General features: G+C 43.8%; 1 pseudogene; it reads left to right on the forward strand.

The window, feature by feature from the left end:
- Positions 1–1,336: 1,336 nt before the first annotated feature.
- LOC130392583 (aquaporin-10-like) lies at positions 1,337–21,471 on the forward strand (annotated as a pseudogene).
- The last annotated feature ends 796 nt before the right edge of the window (positions 21,472–22,267 follow it).

Raw genomic sequence — 22,267 nt, forward strand, 5'->3', positions numbered from 1 at the left:
AGCCTGAGGCATTCAGCCGTCCCTGGCCTTACCTTTGGCTCGAGAGCATTGTTTTAACCAACCTTGAGCCTCGACTCTGTCGTGAGTTATTCTAACACGCAACATGGTGGGATCTTTCCTTGGTGTGTAACGATTTATCTATTATACAAGGGAAGGCTTAAAACACTGTCAAAATAGCATTAAAGATACTTTCAACACAAAATGTTTTTTTGAAAAACTGAACTCAAAGTCCTGTTTTGTCCGTTATCATGTCACTTTTAAAACATGCTTACATGACTGTTATCAGCAGGTCTCTATTTCCTATTACCATTAAACACTTACACAATCATTAATGGACCATAGTTCAGTGTAATGAGATGGTGACGTTTCATTGTTGACATTAACTTCAAGTACATACAGAACTTTGCTATTTTTTTAAGTTTTAACATTTTTAAGTACTTAAATGATTTTTTTAAAGGTACGTCTAGGAAGGATGTTTTGAATAGACATGAATAGTTTTCGAAAAAATCACGTAACAATTTCATGCATATAAGTTTAGAGCAAAGCTATTAGATCATTTTACATAATAATGTTAACATCACCGAGTTGGAGCATGTAATCCCATGTTAATATAATACATTACATTAAACAGTAAAGTCAACGATGACTATATATGTCAAACTGTCAATATGACTGGATGATTTAATTGTATAAGGGGTTTTAAGTTGCTTCTTTTTTGGGGGCTTTGTACATATGTTATCAGTTCATATAGGGAGATATGTACGATGCTAACAACCCTGTTCATAACTTTACACACTTGGTGTGCACAAAAAGGGACTTTTGACAAGGGTCAAAGTCCTTAAGGCTGTCACCACTACTTGAATATCAATGGATGGGGGTGGCTGGGGGGCTTATTGATTAGACAAACAGAATCTCCCTCTTTATTATCTCCAAGTCAATTAAAGCTAGATATTAGTGCACTATCACACAGGGGAGATAGTGTGACTGTGTCAGCCAATCTTCACCTGTTAGTTATCAAAGTTATTAAAGCAGCTTACGCTGTCCAACCGTTCCAGGTGGTGATTGTCTGTAAGAGTCCAGGTGGAACCGAGAGCAGGGAGTCAGTCTACCCCAAAAGCACTGGCAGAGTGCAGTTAATATCACTATTTGAATTATATTGGGAGGATCATTGCACTCTACCGCGGATAGAGAGGAGGACTGGCAGGAGGGCCGGCTTCTGGTACCGAAAGAGGAGAAAGAAGAGCTCAACACGGAATAACGGCCTGCAAGAGCCAGGGCTGGATGAGAAACTAGAATTCATCATTATTAAAGAGTCAAGTAACATACATCTCTGACAATTTCCCTGTCAGAGATGGGGAAACTGAGGGTGAAATACGCACTGATACGGGAATGCATGGCAGAGTTCATTGGGACCTTTGTCTTAATGGTAAGTGAATTACAGTAACATTACCGTGGTTGATTACATTGATATCTTGTATTATATATTGTTCCATTCCCTATTTAGATGACTCTTAGCGAACCTGTCCCTTGAGAGTTAATTCTTATACCACCTCATAAATAGAAAGCTTCCTTGTAGCTCTGAGGTTGTATGGAAGTTTAGCATTATATGTGTCTATTTATATTAAATGAGTGACATTAAGGGTGTGTGGGGGGGAGGGGGGGTTTAAGTGGTCTTTTGTATGTATAGTATGAGTGTGTGTGTGTGTGTGTGTTTGTGTGTGTGTGTGTGTGTGTGTGTGTGTGTGTGTGTGTGTGTGTATGTGTGTGTTTGTGTGTGTGTGTGTTGTGTGTGTGCGTGCGTGCGTGCGTGTGTGTGTTTGCTGGGTGTTTGCTGTGTGTGTGTCTGTATATTTGTTCACAAAGTGATATTTGCAACTATAACTCTTTCTGCCAAAAGTTGTAGTTTTGTAACCAGAATAGCGTTTTTCCAGTCTGTTACCTCTACAGTTGTGTCCCAGAATTACCCAACTTTACCGTCCCTGACCCCATCGTTATCTTTTCTCCTGGTTCCTCCCGGCTGGCAGATGTTTGGCTGTTCGGCAGCAGCACAGGTCAAGACCAGCAGAGAGACCAGAGGCCAGTTCCTCTCAGTTAACATGGCCTTCTCTGTTGGGTGATGTCAGCAATGTACCTCACCATGGGCATCACTGGTAAACATACATCAAAAACATCTCTTGAATTGACTGCATGCCTCTGTATGAGCCAATTTAGATGCAAGACCATTCCATAGTCAATTCTGAATACTCAGGCCATCACTTCCATGATTGGTTAGTTATTTCCATATTTCCTGTCAATCACAGGTGCGTTACAGTTTTTCCTATCGTTTTAGGCAATTTACCTAAACCATGTTCACATTCCCTAAACACTTCACACAGTGAGCATACCAGTAGACCATGTGAACCAAACTGTGGTTACTTGCCCCTATGCTAAGATACAAATGCTGGCAATGACGCCTTCTTCCAAATTTCATGGATACCTGCCCCAGTCAATGTTCACTACCGGCAAAACGCTGTGGAACTACAGCATATTTTACCAATGTTTAGATACTCTGTTCAAAACAGTGAACTTTCTGTTCAAAACCTAACAGTAATTTAGATCACTGTAGATGGAAAGATGCTGCATTTGGACAGACAAATGAATGTTACATGTTTGAATAAGAAAAAATATTTAGTTTATAGTTTATTTATTTTATTTACAGTAATTTAGATTTTTTTCCCCCTGTGCACCATAGTTCTTGGTGAATTGGCATGGAATTACTTTTTTACGTAAAAGCAACACTACATACAATGATCTGTACAAACACAGAGGATAAGTTTTGCAATGCAAAACACCTGGTGGTCATTTCAGCTAAAGACCTACTCAGCTAAAGACCTACTCAGGTGTTTTACATGTAATTTGTGCCTCGTTGAAAATTGTTATTCTCAGTTTCTCATAAAACACTTACAGTATTACTGTATTTACAATTACAGTACATTTACCACACTCAGTTGTGACATCTTTTGTGGGAGGTAAACCGACATATGAACACTGTCAGCAGATACTTGGCTTGGATTGTCATACTGTAATATTACAAACTTTACTGTAGTCCAAAGAAGTGTTTGTCTGTGTTTTTTCCTCTTTTTTTCAATGCAACACTACAGGAAATCTATGCCAAACTGGAGGACACAGCAACATTTTATATATGCAATTGGCAATGCTTCAAGATGTTAGTGGTTTTTAGGTCATAGTGTTCTGAGAGGAAACATGTGTTAAGTTATGGCAGCATTGTTTGTGGTGTGGTTGTTGTAGTGCATTTTGCACCAAAGGTTAACAGATATGCAGAGGTGTGTGTCTCTAAAGCCCACTGTGTTAAGTGATAGGGAAAAAGTGACCATACTATGGTCACCATAGTATGAGTACATGACCGAAAACGATAGGAAAAAAACTGTAAAGAGGACACTTCTCAATGGAGTAATGTTGGGAGTTCTATTTCATTCTTACTGACTGCCAGAGGAAGTGCTTAACACTGGATGTTATCCATCGCGCATGCGCAGGTCGAGTATTTAATATCAAAAAAGTCACACGTGACCGGGGATGACGTCGGGGCGCCCGTCTATATAAGCCCACGTCACTCTCAAAGATGTCCCTTGTATCTTCTCACAGTAGCGAGAAGAGTTAGTACGGAATAAGCTTGAATAAAAGTAATATTAGCCGGTGACTCTTGGCTGGTAGCCCTGCAACCGCATGGGTGGAGCCATGGATTCATCCTCCAAGGGCTGCGATTAGTCACGCACAGCTTTGTTACGAACGCCGCATACCGGTCTTTCGCCGGTGAGCTCGGCTCACATTAGCGCTAGGCTAACACAGCGTCTTCACCAGCTGTAGCCGCTGCTAAGGTAAGTATTCTCTCTGTGTTAGCTTTAAAGTTAAGTAGATAAGGGGATCCTGTTTTCGGCCCCCGCCTTGCTGCATCCGAGATTGCCATTACCGACGTTTGCTGCCTTTTGGTGCCTTTTTAAAGCGTGTGCTCCCTTGTTTGGAATTTAAGAGTAGAAGCTCCCCATTGTGTTAGGGCTAGTGGGTAAATAGAAAAAATTTATTAATTTGGAAAGAAAAAAACAAATCACTGTTTTAGTTTGAGTTTCTTACGTTGAGCAGTTGCTGCCCTTTTGTGGAATTATTACTCTCGGGTGCTTTCACTCAGTAGTAACTACTCACTCTGGAAAAATACTATTTTGGATAGCTTAATTCCCCAACATGTTAGGCTCACATGGTTGTCGCACTGTGCATGGCTCCACTGCTAGCCCTAGATGGTCATGATGAATGCCCTGCATGCCTCGGTGGGGTCCCACCTGAGGGAGGGGCTGTCTGAACGATCAGTGTATGAATTGCAGTTTCATGCCACATGGGCTGAAAGTGGCAAGACTAGCCGAGGTTGAAGGACCTCAGGTTGAAGGCGAGCTTCCTCTGCCTCGAAGAGAACCAATGGTACGAGTACGGTCCCCACCCAGGGCTGCCCCGCCCAGGAAGAAGGCTAGGAAGGCTGACGGTTATGCTGCCAAAGTAGACCAGCTAGTGTCAGAGTTCGGTGAGATTAAGAGTTTGCTCTTTAACCTTCAGCCAGTTAGGTTAGCGTCAACCCAGGGTTCAATCCCTCAGGTTGAGGCTCCAACTACACCAGAATGGGACGGAGATGCCCTGTCTACGAGGGCTTCCTGTAGCCAGTTCTATGAGGACAGGCCGGGACAGGGCGAGGTATAGGCTTCCTACCCAGGCTTCTGGAGACGGCTCCCAGCATGTAGGGAGTGGATCTAGGGCAGGCTCAGAAGCTTTCCCCGGCCATGGTTAAGCCAGTGGTCCGACTGGCCTGGCACGCTTAGGGTTGGAAGCAGTAATTGCTCCAGCTAGTGCATTCTTTAGGCGTGTCCCGCCACAAGATACTAATTCTATTTATATTGAGGAGCTTCAAAGATGCTGGCCAGACCCCAGGGGCCGTATTCACAAAGCATTTATCTTACCGCTAGGAGTGCTCCTACACTCGCGCTAAAAACATTTTGCGTAGGATTTTTTCTTAAAGTTTATCACAAAGCCGCTGAGACCTACTCTTACTAAGGATAAATCACAAAGAGTGAACTAAGATGACGCGCCGTTGCTATGGATTACGTCAATTCCTCGTGCACGAGTTTAGAAGCGGTCAGTTCGGTGATTGGTTGTTCAGACGAGCCCACTGAATCACTGAAAAACAAGGAAATAGCCTAGGCTAGAAATGAATTCCTATTAAGTAGTTATAGTGCAGTTAGCAGAATACACGCATGATGACAATTTTGTGCAGACCACGATAATGACGTTGTAGCCTGCACGTTCAAGAGAGAGAGAAAGCAACAATAAAAATACGTAAAATCTAAAAGAAAATAAATGTTACGAACTACCCAAGTGTTGACTGATTTGTGCCAAGGTGTTTACCTAAAATGTGTTTTCAAAGTGATCCCTAAATGCCAGTCCACTCGGTTCCACACGGCCAAATTCCTTGTAATGTTGATCGCCATCATCATCACCATCATCATGGTCTGGCTGCGGATGTTCCTCCGCTTGCAAAGGTTGTGTAGAATGGCACATACAGTGATACTGTGCTTGCCCTCTCTGGGGTGAGGCGTATTTCGCCGTGGAGGACAGGAAACCGACGTTTCCTCCATCTGCCCAATTCCTCTCTCCACAACATTTCGTGTATGTTCGTGTGCTCGCAAAGAGCCAATACGATGTGTTTTAACGCATAGGACTAAGCGTAATCTGCGTAATCACTTACATGTTTACACTTTAACTGTGCTCCGGTTGTGGATTAAGGTAGGGTGTCTAGAGCCCGTCTTGCATGGATAGTCACTGTCACCCGCAAGTGACACCAACTCCTACATCTCAAAAAGCTGCCTCAGACCGCTCACCCATTAAAATGCGCGAATCATGGGTAGCTGAAGATCCAGGCCACTTTGCAACAACATCCAGTAGGCTATGTTAAAATTTGCATCAAAACAACCTGCGTGTTGACTGGAATGCACTTTCTTCCTATTGACGAACACGTCCTCCGTCTTTTGATGGCGCAATTATTTTTATTTTTTATAAGTTATATATATTTTTTATCACTTATAATTTTTATAACATTTTATTTCGGGACTAATCGGATTATTCCTGTTAGTCAGGGATGTTATTGCATCGCGCATTAACTCCACAATAAGTTGAATACCCTAACATTTCGTCTCGCAGGCATTTAAGATTCTTTGTGAATAGGTCTTACTGAGTTAGGAGTCCTCTTGAGGACTTTTAAGCTCTCCTAGACTTAGGTGCTACTTTTAGTCCTAAAATACTTTGTGAATTGCTCTTAGTGAAAAAAGTTAGGAGTCCTACATTTAAGAGTGACACGCCCATTATTTTTAGGAGTTACTCTTAAATTCGCCAGTTAGGACCTACTTTTAGCCCTAGATCCTTTGTGAATACGGCCCCAGATCTCTATCTCATACACACCAGTGACAGCATGGCCTTGGCTTCAATGCAGAATGCCAGCAAGCATGGGCTTCACTGAATGCCAGCTCTAGAGCCGACCATTGCCCCACTCATTGTGGCACCAGAGGAGGTGTTGCGGCCGAGTGCCTCGCTGTCCCAGGCCACAGTGTCGCATCACTGCTGACCTATTAACGAGGTGCTATGACACAGCGGCCCGTACTGGGCCATATCGGAAACTCCTTGTCCCATTTGATACTGGCAGTGTTCCAGTCCTTGCAATCATCCAGTGCAGATACTTCAGCACAGAGTCTAAGTGACACCTCTTTGCAGGCGTTTGCCTTCATGACCAGAGAGCTTGGTAGGCTGATGTTGTCACTTATGCTGGCTCAACTGCCAGGTATGGCTGGCCGCCCAGGTATGGCTGCCACCAGGTATGGCTGGCCGGCAGTATGGCTGCCGGCAGGTATGGCTGGCCGGCAGGTATGGCTGGCCGGTAGGTAATGGCTGGCCGGCAGTATGGCTGGCCGGCAGGTATGGCTGGCCCAGTCTCCATTATCAGAGCCCATGCCGGAGAACCCTCCGCACTCTCCGTAGTTCCGTGAGAGCTGTTTGGCACAACAGCCAACAGGCCTTGGATCGTGGCATCCAGGCTAACCAGACAGACGGCAGCAGTTGCTAGCCTTCGGGAGCTACATCTCTACCGAGACAGCAGCCTCCACAAGGTTATGGGCACCAATCGTCCTCTGCCACCAGCGCGTCCTAGTGGTTATCTCAGGACCTCACCAGCTCCTGAAGCGACCCTACAAGCCGTCGGGCTCTCACAAGGCCTGCACCCCAGCACAGATGGGTCGGGGTTACCCCCCCCCCCCCCCCCCCCCAGGCCCCCAAGAGGACATGGGGGCAGGTACTGACGGCTCAGGGTGCGGGCGTCGGGCGCCTCGCCAGCAGCACCTCATCTGCTCAGGGAAGTTGCACTACAGACCCTTGGGTGGTGGCCACCCGCTTTCCCAGGGGTACAATCTCCAATTCCGACGCCAGCCCCCAGTTTTCAGGGGGATCAGACTGACTACAGTCAGCGATCCCACAAGGGCAGGAGGTATCCACCCTCCTGGAGAAGAAGGCCATCGAGATCGTAGATCCTCAGACACAGCAAGGTGGGTTTTAACTCAAAAAAAAGACGGTGGGTTTCGCCCTATACGGACTCACGAGGGCTGAACAGTTTTCTGAAAGTATTGCCTTTCCAAATGTGCTCCAGGCCGTGCGCACGGCAAAGCTGGTTCACATCAATAGATTTTAAAGGATGCTTATTCACTTCCCGATAGCACCACATCACAGGCCATACCTGCACTTCGCATTCGAAGGGCGGGCCTACCAGTACAGGGTCCCATTTGGGTTATCACTAGCCCCACGGATCTCCACAAAGGTCCATGCGGGCAGCGCTCGCAACCAATGCAAGCCACCGGAATGACAATCCTCCCTTATCTGGACGATTGGCTTATTTGCGCTCCAACCCGGGAACGGGCAGAGCAGGACACCACAGCCCCCTAGGCCATATGGTCTTACAGTCAACTATGGCAAAGGTTGTCTTATTCCCAGCCAAAAGGTACTGTTCCTTGGCATAACCCTGGACCTCCGTCCAAATGCTTGCCTTCCCGTCATCCCCGGCGGGTAGAGGCCATACTCCCGATCTCCTGCATTTTCGGAGAGGCAGGATAGTAAGGTACAGCCTCTTTCTCCGGCTGATGGGAATGTTGACGTCAGTAACGTCAATAGTGCCACTGGGCCTCCTCCACTTGTGGCCGTTTCCAAGTTTGGATCAATGGCCTCCACTTAGGATCCGAGGTTGCACGGATCCAGAAAGTCAGGGTGTCCATCAATGTCTCCTGGCATTACAACCCTGAGACCGCAGGGCATTTCTTGCCAAAGGTGGTCACACTGGGTTTGATCCCTCATGCCACGAGGTGGTGGTGACCGATGCTTCGCTCTCTGGCTGGGGGGCAGTGTGGCAGAACAGGGCGGTGTGAGGGCTCTGGAGTGTGCCGCACAGGAAACGGCACATAAATAGGCTCCAGCTCCATGCTATTCATTTAGCGCTCCACGAATTCCTTTGAGGGGCAGACATGTTCTGGTACGATGCGGCAACAAGTCAGCTGTCTGCAATGGGAACCACCAAGGGGGGCACAAGGTCGGCTCAGTCATTACAGGTTGCACAGCTACTTCTTGTATGGGCTCTCCCTTACATTTCCAGCCTCAGGGCTATGTACCTTCCAGGGCCACAGAACACGGTGGCAGTCTTTCTTTCATGCCAGAAACCTCTGTCGGGGGAGTGGCGACTCCACCGAGAGGTATTAGAGGCAATATGGAGCAATTATGGCACAGCCGAGGTCGACCTTTTTGCTTCAGAGTCCACAACACATTGCCCTCTCTAGTTTCCTCTCGGTCAGAGATGAGTCCGAGGGACAGGATGCCTTGGCACATCCATAGGCCACATCAGCCACCTTTATGCCTTCCCACCATTTCCACTGATAGGGTTACCTTGCCCACAAACTGGCCAGGAGACCTTGTTTCCAGTAAGGACAGGCTGCTGGATGGAGATCCATGGTGGCCTGCCGAAGAGGCGGGACCTGCTCTCACAGCTGGGGGGCCACATCGGGCACCCAAGCCCAGACGTGCCTGCAGGCTGCAGCTATGGGTTTGGCCCTTGAGGGTCCTGATCCACTTATAATGGAATGTGACCAGGAGGTAGTTCAAAAACATCATAGACTCAGAGCTACCTCCACCAGGGCACTTTAATGCTACAGAGTGGAAATATTTGCAAAGAAGTGGTGTGAGGCTCAGAGAGAGGTAACCGGAGTGTTCCTCAGTGCCAATGATACTGCGTTTTTGCAGTCCTTACTGGAAAGGAAGCTATCTGCTTCCACTTGTAAGGGTCTATGTGTGCTGCCATTCATCCAGCTATATTAAGGTTGATAGCCAGACGGTGGGGTCTCATTCTTGGTGACCCGATTTCTTAAAGGAGCCCAGCGGGGAACCCCCAGCGGGCTGTCAAGGTTCCCTCATGGACCTACCCTCTGGTACTTGGAGCCCTCCGTCTCTCCCCATTTGAGCCCCTGATCAGGCGCCACTGAAATGGCTGTCCGGCAAAGGTTGCCTTTCGTTCTACGCGATCGCGTCAGCCAAGCGTGTGAGTGAGCTTCATGCGTTGTCAGTGAGTGACAGTGCATACGACTGGAACTCAGATGGCACAGGGGTGGCGCTGTGGCCTAACCCATCTTTTCCCAAAGAGATTGCCTCGGCCCACTATAATCAGGTCATAGAGCTAGCAGCTTATGGCCCTCACACCACCAGGTGAGGAAGCTAGCTCAGCAGAACTACTCTGCCCCATGAGAGCCTTGAGATGTTACATACAGGAAACTGCTGGTTTTCACCAGTCTGATGGCCTGTTCGTCTGCTACGGGGGCCCAGGAGGAAGGGGCATGCGCTGTCCAGACAGAGGCTTTCCAGTGGGCGGTGGAGGTAATTGAGGAGGCATAAAGTCAAGAGGACGCCTTTGCCTCTTAACATCAGAGGCCATTCACCAGGAGTGTCTCCACCTCCTGGCAGAAATACGAGGAGTGCTCTAAGTGAGATTTGTGCAGCGGCCTCCTGGGCTTCAGCGTGTCACCTTTGCCCGATTTTACAGGGTCATGTAGCTGCTTACCACGCAGTGGCTGCAGCCGTTTTTCAGGAAACCCTCAGGCCCTTCCTATAGGTGGGTAAGGATTCCTCGTGACTACGTTGGTAATAGTCATCCAGTGTAAAGCACTGCCTCTGGCGGTCAGTAAGAATGAAATAGAAGAGAGGTCACGTATGTAACTACGGTTCTTGAATTCTGGATGACCGCCAGAGTTCTCTGTCCACTCGGAATTTGAGATAGATTCTGAAGGGCTACTTGGAGAGTGACGTTTGCTTATGTAGCGGGCGCCCGACGTCATCCCCGGGCCACGTGTGACTTTTTTGATTAAATACTCGACTGCGCCATGCGCATGCGTGATAGATGACATCCAGTGTTAAAGGCCCCACTATGCAATTTTTTAGCCAAAAATTACATTACAGTTTTTTCCTATCGTTTTAGGCAAATTACCAAACCATGTTCACATTCCCTAAACACTTCACACAGTGAGCCACCAGTAGACCTCGTGAACCAAACTGTGGTTACTTGCCCTATGCTAAGATACAAATGCTGGCAATGACGCCTCTTCCAAATTTCATGGATACCTGCCCCAGCAATGTTCACTACCGGCAAAACGCTGTGGAACTACAGCAATTTACCAAGTTTAGATTACTCTGTTCAAAACAGTGAACTTTCTGTTCAAAACCTAACTTATCATAATTTAGATCACTGTAGATGGAAAGATGCGCATTTGGAAGACAAATGAAGTTACATGTTTGAATAAGAAAATATTTAGTTTTATAGTTTATTATTTTATTTACAGTAATTTAGATTTTTTCCCCCTGTGCACCTAGTTCTGGTGAATTGGCATGTAAAAGCAACACACATACAAATGATCTGTACAAAACACAGAGGAGAAGTTTTGCAATGCAAACCTGGGGTCATTCAGCTAAAGACCCTCAGCTAAAGACCTACTCAGTGTTTTTACTGTAATTTGTGCCTCGTTGAAAAGGGCCTTCTTTGGCATTTGCTTTGGAACTTTACGTAGTGGTATAGGAAAAATGGTGCAGGCAAGAGAGTGCAGGCAGAGGCAGAGGAAGAGGCAGAGGCAGAGGAAGAGCAGAGGAAGAGGAAGAGGTAGAGGAAGAGGAAGAGGTGGAGGTGAAGGTGAAGGAAGGTGAAGGTGGCGGTGGAGGTGGAGGTGAAGGTGAAGGTGGAGTGGAGGGAGGTGGAGGAAGAGTAGGAGGAAGAGGAAGAGGAAGAGGAAGAGGAAGAGGAGAGAAGAGGTAGAGGGAGAGGTAGAGGAGAGAGAGGGAGAGGGAGAGGAGCAGCAGCAGCAAGGACAGTTGTATCTGATGAAATCAGAGCAACTGTCATCGACCATGTAATCAATCATGGTCTGTCCATGAGGGAAGCTGGTCTGAGGGTTCAGCCGAACTTGCCAAGATCAACGGTGGCATCAATCGTGAGGGTTTTCACACAAACTAACAGGTACTATACAGTATTTACAGCATTCTGACTGTTGTGTTTGTGATTTGTTTCTGGATCATAGATTACGTACTTACTGTATGTAATTTGCATTACAAAAACTGAAAATTGTTATTCTCAGTTTCTCATAAAACACTTACAGTATTTACTGTATTTACAATTACAGTACATTTACCACACTCAATTGTGACATCTTTTGTGGGAGGTATACCGACATATGAACACTGTCAGCAGATACTTGGCTTGGATTGTCATACTGTAATATTACAAACTTTATTACTGTAGTCCAAAGAAGTGTTTGTCTGTGTTTTTTCTCTTTTTTCTATGCAACACTACAGGAAATCTATGCCAAACTGGAGGACACAGCAACATTTTATATAGCAATTGGCAATGCTTCAAGATGTTAGTGTTTTTTAGGTCATAGTGTTCTGAGAGGAAACATGTGTTAAGTTATGGCAGCATTGTTTGTGGTGTGGTTGTTGTAGTGCATTTTGCACCAAAGGTTAACAGATATGCAGAGGTGTGTGTCTCTAAAGCCCACTGTGTTAAGTGATAGGGAAAAGTGACCATAGTATGGGTACATGACCGAAAACGATAGGAAAAAACTGTAATTATGCTGGTTGAGAGTTATTCTGATGGTTCTGCAACCATTTCTGGGTCGTTTGGTGGGTGTGTCATTGCCCCATGTCACCTCTCCAAGGAAAAAGCGCATATATGCAACTTGCTCTGTTCGGACCGACACAATCCGGATGTGACGCAGCAGAAGTAACCAATCGCGCCTCGAAAATGTAGTCAGATTGTAGTTTCGAAAATGCTTTACGGCACAGACACACACCCAAACATGGCCGGGCTAGATATAAACAGCCAGTTGCGAGGCAATTGTTGCATTCATCATGGATCAATCGACTGATAAGGGACCCAAGAGGCGACTGTCGGTGGAACAAAAGAAGAATGGACCAGAAAAGAGATCAGACACGAGTGAAAGGGGAACTATGCAACTTTTTTGGCTTGATTTACCTTAATATAACAGGCTAAGAGTCATTGCGATGGTTCTATTATACATTTTTGTTCGATTGTTCGTTGTTTCGACTCCCCCTTGCGCATCTTGGCGGAGAAAAGGAATATGTTTCTGCCGGCGACCCGCCGCCCACTCTCGCAGGAGTCTCGGGTCTCGCGAAGTAACGAATTGCTTTACGGCACAGACCCCCAAACCCGGAACCGGCTCGATTTAAACACAAGTAACTAAGGGATTGTTACATTCATCATAGATCAGCCGACTAAAAAGAGACAGAGAAACCCAATGTCGGAGGAACAGAAGAAGAGAAAAGGGAGACTGACCGACAGAGAGGCCAGACACGAGTAAACGTTGGGCAAGCTTTTCAGGAATAGCGTGAACTGAAAGAAAAAGAAGACTGCAAATCAGACGCCGACTTGGCCGTGTTGCTTTTGAAATTGAAAGTACCCTTGGGTGAACTTTGTCTTCGTGGTATTCTTGATGTTGATAGTCTCTGTACAAATGTGTTTGCTCAACCATTTTGTTGTGAGCCCTGTAAAAATTGCTTTCGTGACCTTTTTGTTCTGAGCCCTGTATGTTTCTAGCTTGCTTGGTTGCAACAATATAAACACCTTTGTTTCCATGGGTGTTTTGCTGTTCGTCTGTCTCGTCCCCCAGACACAGACTGAATCCCCGAATCCAGGTTCTTATTTATTTAGATGATTATGTTGGCCAACACTCTTACACTGATTGTTCTGTTCAACCTAAGATAAAACAATTATAATCTAGGACATAAATTCTCCCCGTCAACCATAAAAAAGGATGGATTTATGTTTATTGCAATACAAATACACCTTTTAAAAAATGTATAACCTTGCCTACACTTTATGAACATCTACTTCGGACATGGCTCCACGCATTCGCAGGCTACTTTGAAAACAAATGCACATGGCTCGCGTAGAAGTGCATGGGGAAGGGTCGTCAACGAGTTGTTACGACAGTGTTGTAAAATAACTACTACGAAGCTGTAGGGGGCGCTGTGTAGAGAAATGTGCGTGCCAAAACCAAGAAAACAGCGAAGAAATGCCCGAAGTTGCATAGTGGGCCTTTAAGCACTGCCTCTGGCGGTCATCCAGAATTCATAGAACCGTAGTTACATACGTAACTCTCGTTTTTTCTTTGTTTGTTTAGTCTTTCTCTTTTCCGCTGTTTTCTGCTCTATTTTCAAGTGTTTAATCACGCCTACAGAACCGAGAAAATGGATCATCTAAAAATCCAATGAAGAGCATGTTTCCAAAAATGAATAACAAAATCCTCCTTCCATGATTCAAACATGACATTTTTTGTTAAAATTAGGGATCGACCGATATATAGGTCGGCCGATATTATCGGCCGATATTCACGGTTTTTACGTGTATCGTACCGGCCGATACGCGGCTTATTTTCGCCGATATTTTTTTCGCCATTTTTTTCTACCTCCCCTGTTTTTAATATTTGTTAAATATTGTTCATCTACTTGTTCTTACTTGTTCTACCTCACCTGTTTTTACTATTTGTTAAATATAGTTTTTTATATTGAAGTTAAATAAATGTTCCTTTTTTTAAATTGAGACTTGTAACATTTGTTATCAGTGTAATTTTTATGATTGAGGGAGAAAAAGCAGTATCGGCTCTAAATATCGGCTCTAAATATCGGCTCAAGAAAATCTGTATCGGCATATCGGCTAAGGCTGATGAAAAAATATCGGTATCGTATCGGCCCTAAAAAATCTGTATCGGTCGATCCCTAGTTAAAATAGTAATGTACTATTGCCAACAGCCAACAATGATTAACTGGTGCTTCAACTGTCAATGTTCCAAAAAGTAAACATTGCATAATATTATCCTACTCATTCTGCTGGCTCACACTGTGAGATGTAGTTATGCCATTATTCAACCAGTGCTGGTTCTGTTGCCAAGCCATTACAAATATGGTTTCCTCCTTTGTCTCAAGGATTTCAATGTTGCGTAATTGCAACACTTCAACTATGTTGTTACTATAGATACTAAAGTTATGCATGTGACTCCTGGACTCAATAATTGTGAAAAACATGTCTCTCACTCTCTCCTCTGCTGTATAGGGGCTCATCTTAATCCTGCTGTGAGCCTGAGTTTTTGTGTGTTGCGCAAGGTTTCCTGGACCCGGCTGCTTCCCTACTCTCTCTCCCAGGTGATGGGTGCCTATGTGGCATCTTGCCTTGTCTTTTTGGTCTACTATGGTGGGTTTTGTGTAAATATTACTTTATACAAATTTGCAAAGGAAAACAACAGTAAATGCACAACAGATTAACAATATTTGAAACTGTATTAACGGTGGACCTTAAAAGGTGTATTCTTACTTGGTACAAATCACTGGATAATAAATGAAAAATAAATATATAAAGCAGGCCTTGGCACTAGCATATGGAAGTTAAATTGTTGCCATTCATGAATTGCATTAGACCTGCACTCCTGGTCTAGAAAGTTTATCAAGAATCAAACGTGGCCCTCCACAAGTCAATTCATCCAGGAAATGTTTGTGTGGTCCACCCTTGGTGTTTGAATTTTATGTTAATGATTTGACCATGATTACATGATAATAGCACAGCCATTTCAGGCTGTATTTATTTTATTACTATAAACATTTTCAGACGCCATAATGGAATTTAGTGGAGGTGAGTTAACTGTTTACGGACCCAACGAGACGGCGTCCATCTTTGCCACATACCCCTCAGAATATATCTCTCTCGGCAGAAGTTTCCTTGATCAGGTCAGTTTGACATTAGATAAGAGTAATAAAGTGGTAAAATTGTGTGATTGTTTTGATAATAAGCAATCCCGTTTCGCTAGCATTGGACTTTGCTAACGGTGTGTGGTATTGCCTCTTCCCAGGTCGTCGGGACAGCCATGCTGTTGCTATGTATTTCTGGGGGGGGAGGAGAGGAACACACCGGCGCCCCCAGGCCTGATCCCCCCCATCGTGGCGACGATAGTCCTCGGTATAGCCATGTCAATGTCAGCTAATTGTGGAGGTGCAATAAATCCTGCGCGAGACCTGGGACCACGCCTCTTCACACTTACAGCAGGCTGGGGCGGAGAGGTCTTCACGTATGTTTCAAACACGATGAATCAGACATCTGCAAAACACACTCTAAACTAATTACATTAAATATATTTGGGCATGACCCCTTCAATCCTCTTATCAGGTGTTACAATTACTGGTTCTGGGTGCCGCTGGTGGCTCCCATGATAGGAGCTGTCTTGGGGACTCTGACGTATAAGGTCTTCATTGAATGGCAGCTCCCTGACCCGGACCTCCCCTCGGACCTGCCCATCCCTCCCATCCCCACCAAGGACTACAAGGAGCTCCAGGCAGCTATGGGAAATGGAGTAGAGTTGAAGACGGCCCGTTTGTGAGCCCAATTTAAACTCAATATGAACGAATGAATCCAAATCCATGATAAATGAACTGCATTTATGCAGTTCATTTTGGCTACTCAAACCACTACTCATTTAGAATAAGTGCTTCACCATCACCTATTTATCCACACATCCATACAATGAAGACAATGTCAATGATGCAGGTGAACAGCCAGTTATGGTTAGGAATCTTGCATGGGGTCACCTCAACACTTCAGGAGGAGCAGGGGATTTAACGATCAACCTTATTGACAGAAGAAGCTTTAACATCGGCCTGTGACTACCCTATGGCTCTCTAGTGAGAAAAAGCAATAAAACAGCAATGTTGTTTTTGAGGATCTACTTGAAAAATTGCAAGATGCAGATAATAGATGAAGATTGTACTCTGCACCGGAAGACATGAACAAACACACACACACACACACACACACACACACACACACACACACACACACACACACACACACACACACACACACACACACACACACACACAAAAACACACACACTCATATACAAAAACACACAAAAACACACACACACTAAACACGCAGAGAAACCCACACAGACACACACACTCACACATATCTATATACAAACACTCAAACACACACAGACACATACACACACACACACACACATACACACACACACACACACACACATAAACACAAACACACACAAAAAAACACATGCGCACACACACAACATACAAACAAAAACACACACACACACACACACATATACACACAAACACACACAGACACACACACTCACACATATCTATACACAAACACTCAACACACACAGACACACACACACTCACACCACACACACACACCCACACACACACACACACACACACACACACACACACACACATAAACACAAACATAAACACACACACATATAAACACAAACACACAGACACATAGACACACACATACACACAAATGGCATCCTGCCATCATTGTTCATTTCCTCCATTACTCTCCTAAAAGGTGCAGTTTGACTGTGTATATAATATCTATTTATATAATATATATAGGCCTATTGATTACACGGGTCTTCTCAATGCCGTGTTAGGAAAGTGGATTTTTTTGCCATCATTCGGATTAATCCGCAAGTAGGCTACTCGGGTAATTTATCATCCCCAGCGACGTCAACGTCTTTGGTGGACAATTTCTCTGCTGATCAACACTACGAATGCTGGTTACAAATAAATTGTAAAAAGACACACCGTGTGAAGTTGTTTTTTGTTTTGGTAAGTAGCCGTGTATTAAGCGGGATAATGTATGGAACATACACGCCGGGCAGGCATTATCGAAAATAAGACCCTTTATGCGAATCAAGAAACCTCCAATTCGCGTCGGTTTTCGAAATGGAATTTCACAATCAGTACTATGTTTTAATTAATGTATTATCACATGAAAATAATAATTGTTGTGTTTTCCTCAACTTATAATGAGCCCTTTAAATATATTTGTTTTCAATGAATATCTTCTGGCACCACACACCAGTAAAGGAAACCTCAGCATTCCCTACAACGTTGTAAATGGAGGGTTGAGCATTCAGTTACTGGACACCTTTACTGTGGAACCAGCCCCCCCCCCCCCCCCTCACCTTTCGCACCTTGTAGTTTGGCCTTGGCGTCTCGCAGTCTCTCTGTGTTTCCATATATTCTCCACAGCTCCACCCCCAGTCTGAACCAACTGCAATTATTCCCCTTGGTTTTCCTGGGAGTTTTTACTCAGTCGATGTGAGGGTTTAAGGGAAGAGGATGTTGTTATGATGCTCATGCTATGTAAAGCCCTTTGAGACAAACTGTTTGTAAAAACGGGCTATAAAAATAAAATTGCCTTGCCTTGCGTAACCCGCTTGGACTCTAATTCATATTCATGCTACATGAATAGAGATTATTATAGAGGTCTTATAGTCAAACGGTATAGGGTATATACACATTTTTATGTGTTTAGGCCAGTTATGAGATCTAGTTAACATCATTAAAAGTCATTTCCAAACACATTAAAGAAAAGAAAAAAAGCAGTTTTGCAGCAGTAGCACACTTTTAATTAAACAGAGTGGGATAGGAATCAGGTTAACAAAGCATCTAAGAACATCTAAGCTGTCTAACACATTACCAACGCAACATTGAAACATCATAAAACATCACAAAAAAAACAGCTGGAATACAAAGAGTTTGCTTTGTATTCCAGCTGGCCTGTTATGAGCAAATTTCTATACGCTACTATAGATCCATTCCAAAACATGTTCCAAGTAGGCTATAGGACAACGCATAATGCATCCTGGAATGAGTGAAGCTTGCCTGCTGACACGTTAAAATGACTGTCACAACTGCCATGAGCAAAACCATTTGTACTGTAGGCTACAGTAGCCTATTCGATATTGAATGAAGTAGGTTACTTTACACTCCCTGTCACTGTACAGAGTAGACAATATGATTTGCTTGTACAGCACCTTAAAAAACTCACTGTAGCCTATATTCATAGGCACACCCAGCCTCGCTTTCAATATAACACGCACTCGCAATTCTGTAAACACCATCAGTACATAATAATATGAAAACAATATAAAATATCTTTCAACAAGAAAAAATAATTTGTTTACTTTAAATGGATAAAGGTCAACAAATGCGCAATTTTCAGCTGTCAGAAATGTGTTGTGATCACTTTTATTCCTCATAGCTCTCAGGCTGTGAGGAAATCAGCAGCCAGCGATCTCAGGTCTGCTCTGCATGTATTAACTGTGGCTAAAGATCAACTGCACTGAAGTCATCATAACTTCATAAATTCTCATTTTCAAATGATTATGAATACTATTATTGTTATTTGAAGCCGTGTCAGTCTTGACTGTGGGTGGTGTGGTCCTCTGTGTCTGCTAGTGTCTATAATACAGCAATATTTTTGTCGACATTATCAAACGGAAGAACTTTTATTATGAAGAGCACAGGGCAATGAAGCACGCTAGCCAATAAGAGGACCCGCCCACCGGCGGAAACCAGGGGCCGTATTCACAAAGGATCTTAGGGCTAAAAGTAGGTCCTAACTGGCGAATTTAGGAGTAACTCCTAAAAATAATGGGCGTGTCACTCTTAAATTTAGGACTCCTAACTTTTTTCACTAAGAGCAATTCACAAAGTATTTTAGGACTAAAAGTAGCACCTAAGTCTAGGAGAGCTTAAAAGTCCTCAAGAGGATTCCTAACTCAGTAAGACCTATTCACAAAGAATCTTAAAATGCCTGCGAGACGAAATGTTAGGGTATTCAACTTATTGTGGAGTTAATGCGCGATGCAATAACATCCCCGACTAACAGGAATAATCCGATTAGTCCCGAAATAAAATGTTATAAAAATTATAAGTTATAAAAAAATATATATAACTTATAAAAAATAAAAATAATTGCGCCATCAAAAGACGAGGACGTGTTCGTCAATAGTGGGAAAGAAAGTGCATTCCAACTACACGCAGGTTGTTTTTGATGCAAATTTTAACATAGCCTACTGGATGTTGTTGCAAAGTGGCCTGGATCTTCAGCTACCCATGATTCGCGCATTTTAATGGAGAGCGGTCTGAGGCAGCTTTTTGAGATGTACCAGTTGGGTGTCACTTGCTGGGTGACAGTGACTATCCATGCAAGACGTGGCTCTAGACACCCTACCTTAATCCACAACCGGGAGCACAGTTAAAGTGTAACATGTAAGTGATTACGCAGATTACGCTTAGTCCTATGCGTAAAACACATCGTATTGGCTCTTTGCGACCACACAAACATACACGAAATGTTGTGGAGAGAGGAATTGGGCAGATGAAACGTCGGTTTCATGTCCTCCACGGCGAAATACGCCTCACCCCAGAGAGGGCAAGCACAGTAATCACTGTATGTGCCATTCTACACAACCTTTGCAAGCGGAGGAACATTCCACAGCCAGACGATGATGATGATGGCGATCAACATTACAAGGAATTTGGCCGTGTGGAACCGAGTGGACAGGCATTTAGGGATCACTTTGAAAACACATTTTAGGTAAACACCTTGGCACAAATCAGTCAACACTTGGGTAGTTCGTAACATTTATTTTCTTTTAGATTTTACGTATTTTTATTGTTTGCTTTCTCTCTCTCTTGAACGTGCAGGCTACAACGTCATTATCGTGGTCTGCACAAAATTGTCATCATGCGTGTATTCTGCTAACTGCACTATAACTACTAAATAGGAATTCATTTCTAGCCTAGGCTATTTCCTTGTTTTTCGGTGATTCAGTGGGCTCGTCTGAACAACCAATCACCGAACTGACCGCTTCTAAACTCGTGCACGAGAATTGACGTAATCCATAGCAACGGCGCGTCACTCTTAGTTCACTCTTTGTGATTTATCCTTAGTAAGAATAGGTCTCAGCGGCTTTGTGAATAACTTTTAAGAAAAAACTCCTACGTAAAATGTTTTAGCGCGAGTTAGGAGCACTCCTAGCGGTAAGATAAAATGCTTTGTGAATACGGCCCCAGATATTGAGTGGTAAATTCGTTTCGCTCAGTAAGAAACATGGTAAGAACCAAAAAACGAATAAACGAACTGAAATTTAGATTTTCGTTTTCTTGTCAAAACGAAAACACGAAAAAACTGCTTGTTTTCTGGTTTCTGCTTGCGTCAATTATTCCCAGAAAACAGGGGCCGTATTCACAAAGCATTTTATCTTACCGCTAGGAGTGCTCCTAACTCGCGCTAAAACATTTTACGGAGGAGTTTTTTCTTAAAAGTTATTCACAAAGCCGCTGAGACCTACTCTTACTAAGGATAAATCACAAAGAGTGAACTAAGAGTGACGCGCCGTTGCTATGGATTACGTCAATTCTCGTGCACGAGTTTAGAAGCGGTCAGTTCGGTGATTGGTTGTTCAGACGAGCCCACTGAATCACCGAAAAAAAGGAAATAGCCTAGGCTAGAAATGAATTCCTATTAAGTAGTTATAGTGCAGTTAGCAGAATACACGCATGATGACAATTTTGTGCAGACCACGATAATGACGTTGTAGCCTGCACATTCAAGAGAGAGAGAGAAAGCAAACAATAAAAATACGTAAAATCTAAAAGAAAATAAATGTTACGAACTACCCAAGTGTTGACTGATTTGTGCCAAAGTGTCCACACGGCCAAATTCCTTGTAATGTTGATCGCCATCATCATCATCATCATCATCATCATCATCATCATCATCATCATCATCATCGTCTGGCTGTGGAATGTTCCTCCGCTTGCAAAGGTTGTGTAGAATGGCACATACAGTGATTACTGTGCTTGCCCTCTCTGGGGTGAGGCGTATTTCGCCGTGGAGGACATGAAACCGACGTTTCATCTGCCCAATTCCTCTCTCCACAACATTTCGTGTATGTTTGTGTGGTCGCAAAGAGCCAATACGATGTGTTTTACGCATAGGACTAAGCGTAATCTGCGTAATCACTTACATGTTACACTTTAACTGTGCTCCCGGTTACGACGCTGAAGTTGGCATCCGATTCGCAGCATCCGATTCGGCTTGAAAACCACTTAGAATCTTCAAATCGGTCCTGATTGAAAACCACTACACCTAGACTCTTCAAATCTGGACTACATTATCACAGTGAGGCTATACATTATGTAAAACATAGTTTCAGATTTGTGAAACCTTTACCCTATTTGTGAAAATGCAATACAGACTTATTTGAATACTTTTTAGGGGTCCAGACCGCATTGCATTTTCACAAATAGGTTAAAGGTTTCACAAATCTGACACTATGTTTTACATAATGTATAGCCTCACTGTGATAATTTAGTCCAGATTTGAAGAGTCTATGTGTAGTGGTTTTTAATCAGGATCAGTTCTAATGCGGTCTCCTAAAAAGCATTAAAATGTGCCTTTATTGCATTTTCACAAATAGGGTAAAGGTTTCACAAATCTGAAACTATGTTTTACATAATGTATAGCCTCACTGTGATAATTTAGTCTAGATTTGAAGAGTCTAGGTGTAGTGGTTTTCAATCAGGACCCGTTCTAATGCAGTCTGGACCCCTAAAAAGCATTAAAATGAGCCTGTATTGCATTTTCACAAATAGAAAAAAGGTTTCACAAATCTGTAACTATGTTTATTATAATGTATAGCCTCACTGTGATAATCTAGTCCAGATTTGAAGAGTCTAGGTGTAGTATTTTTCAAGCAGGACCGATTTA

This window comes from Gadus chalcogrammus, chromosome 11, assembly GCF_026213295.1.
Source record: "Gadus chalcogrammus isolate NIFS_2021 chromosome 11, NIFS_Gcha_1.0, whole genome shotgun sequence".
Taxonomy (NCBI): Eukaryota; Metazoa; Chordata; class Actinopteri; order Gadiformes; family Gadidae; genus Gadus; species Gadus chalcogrammus.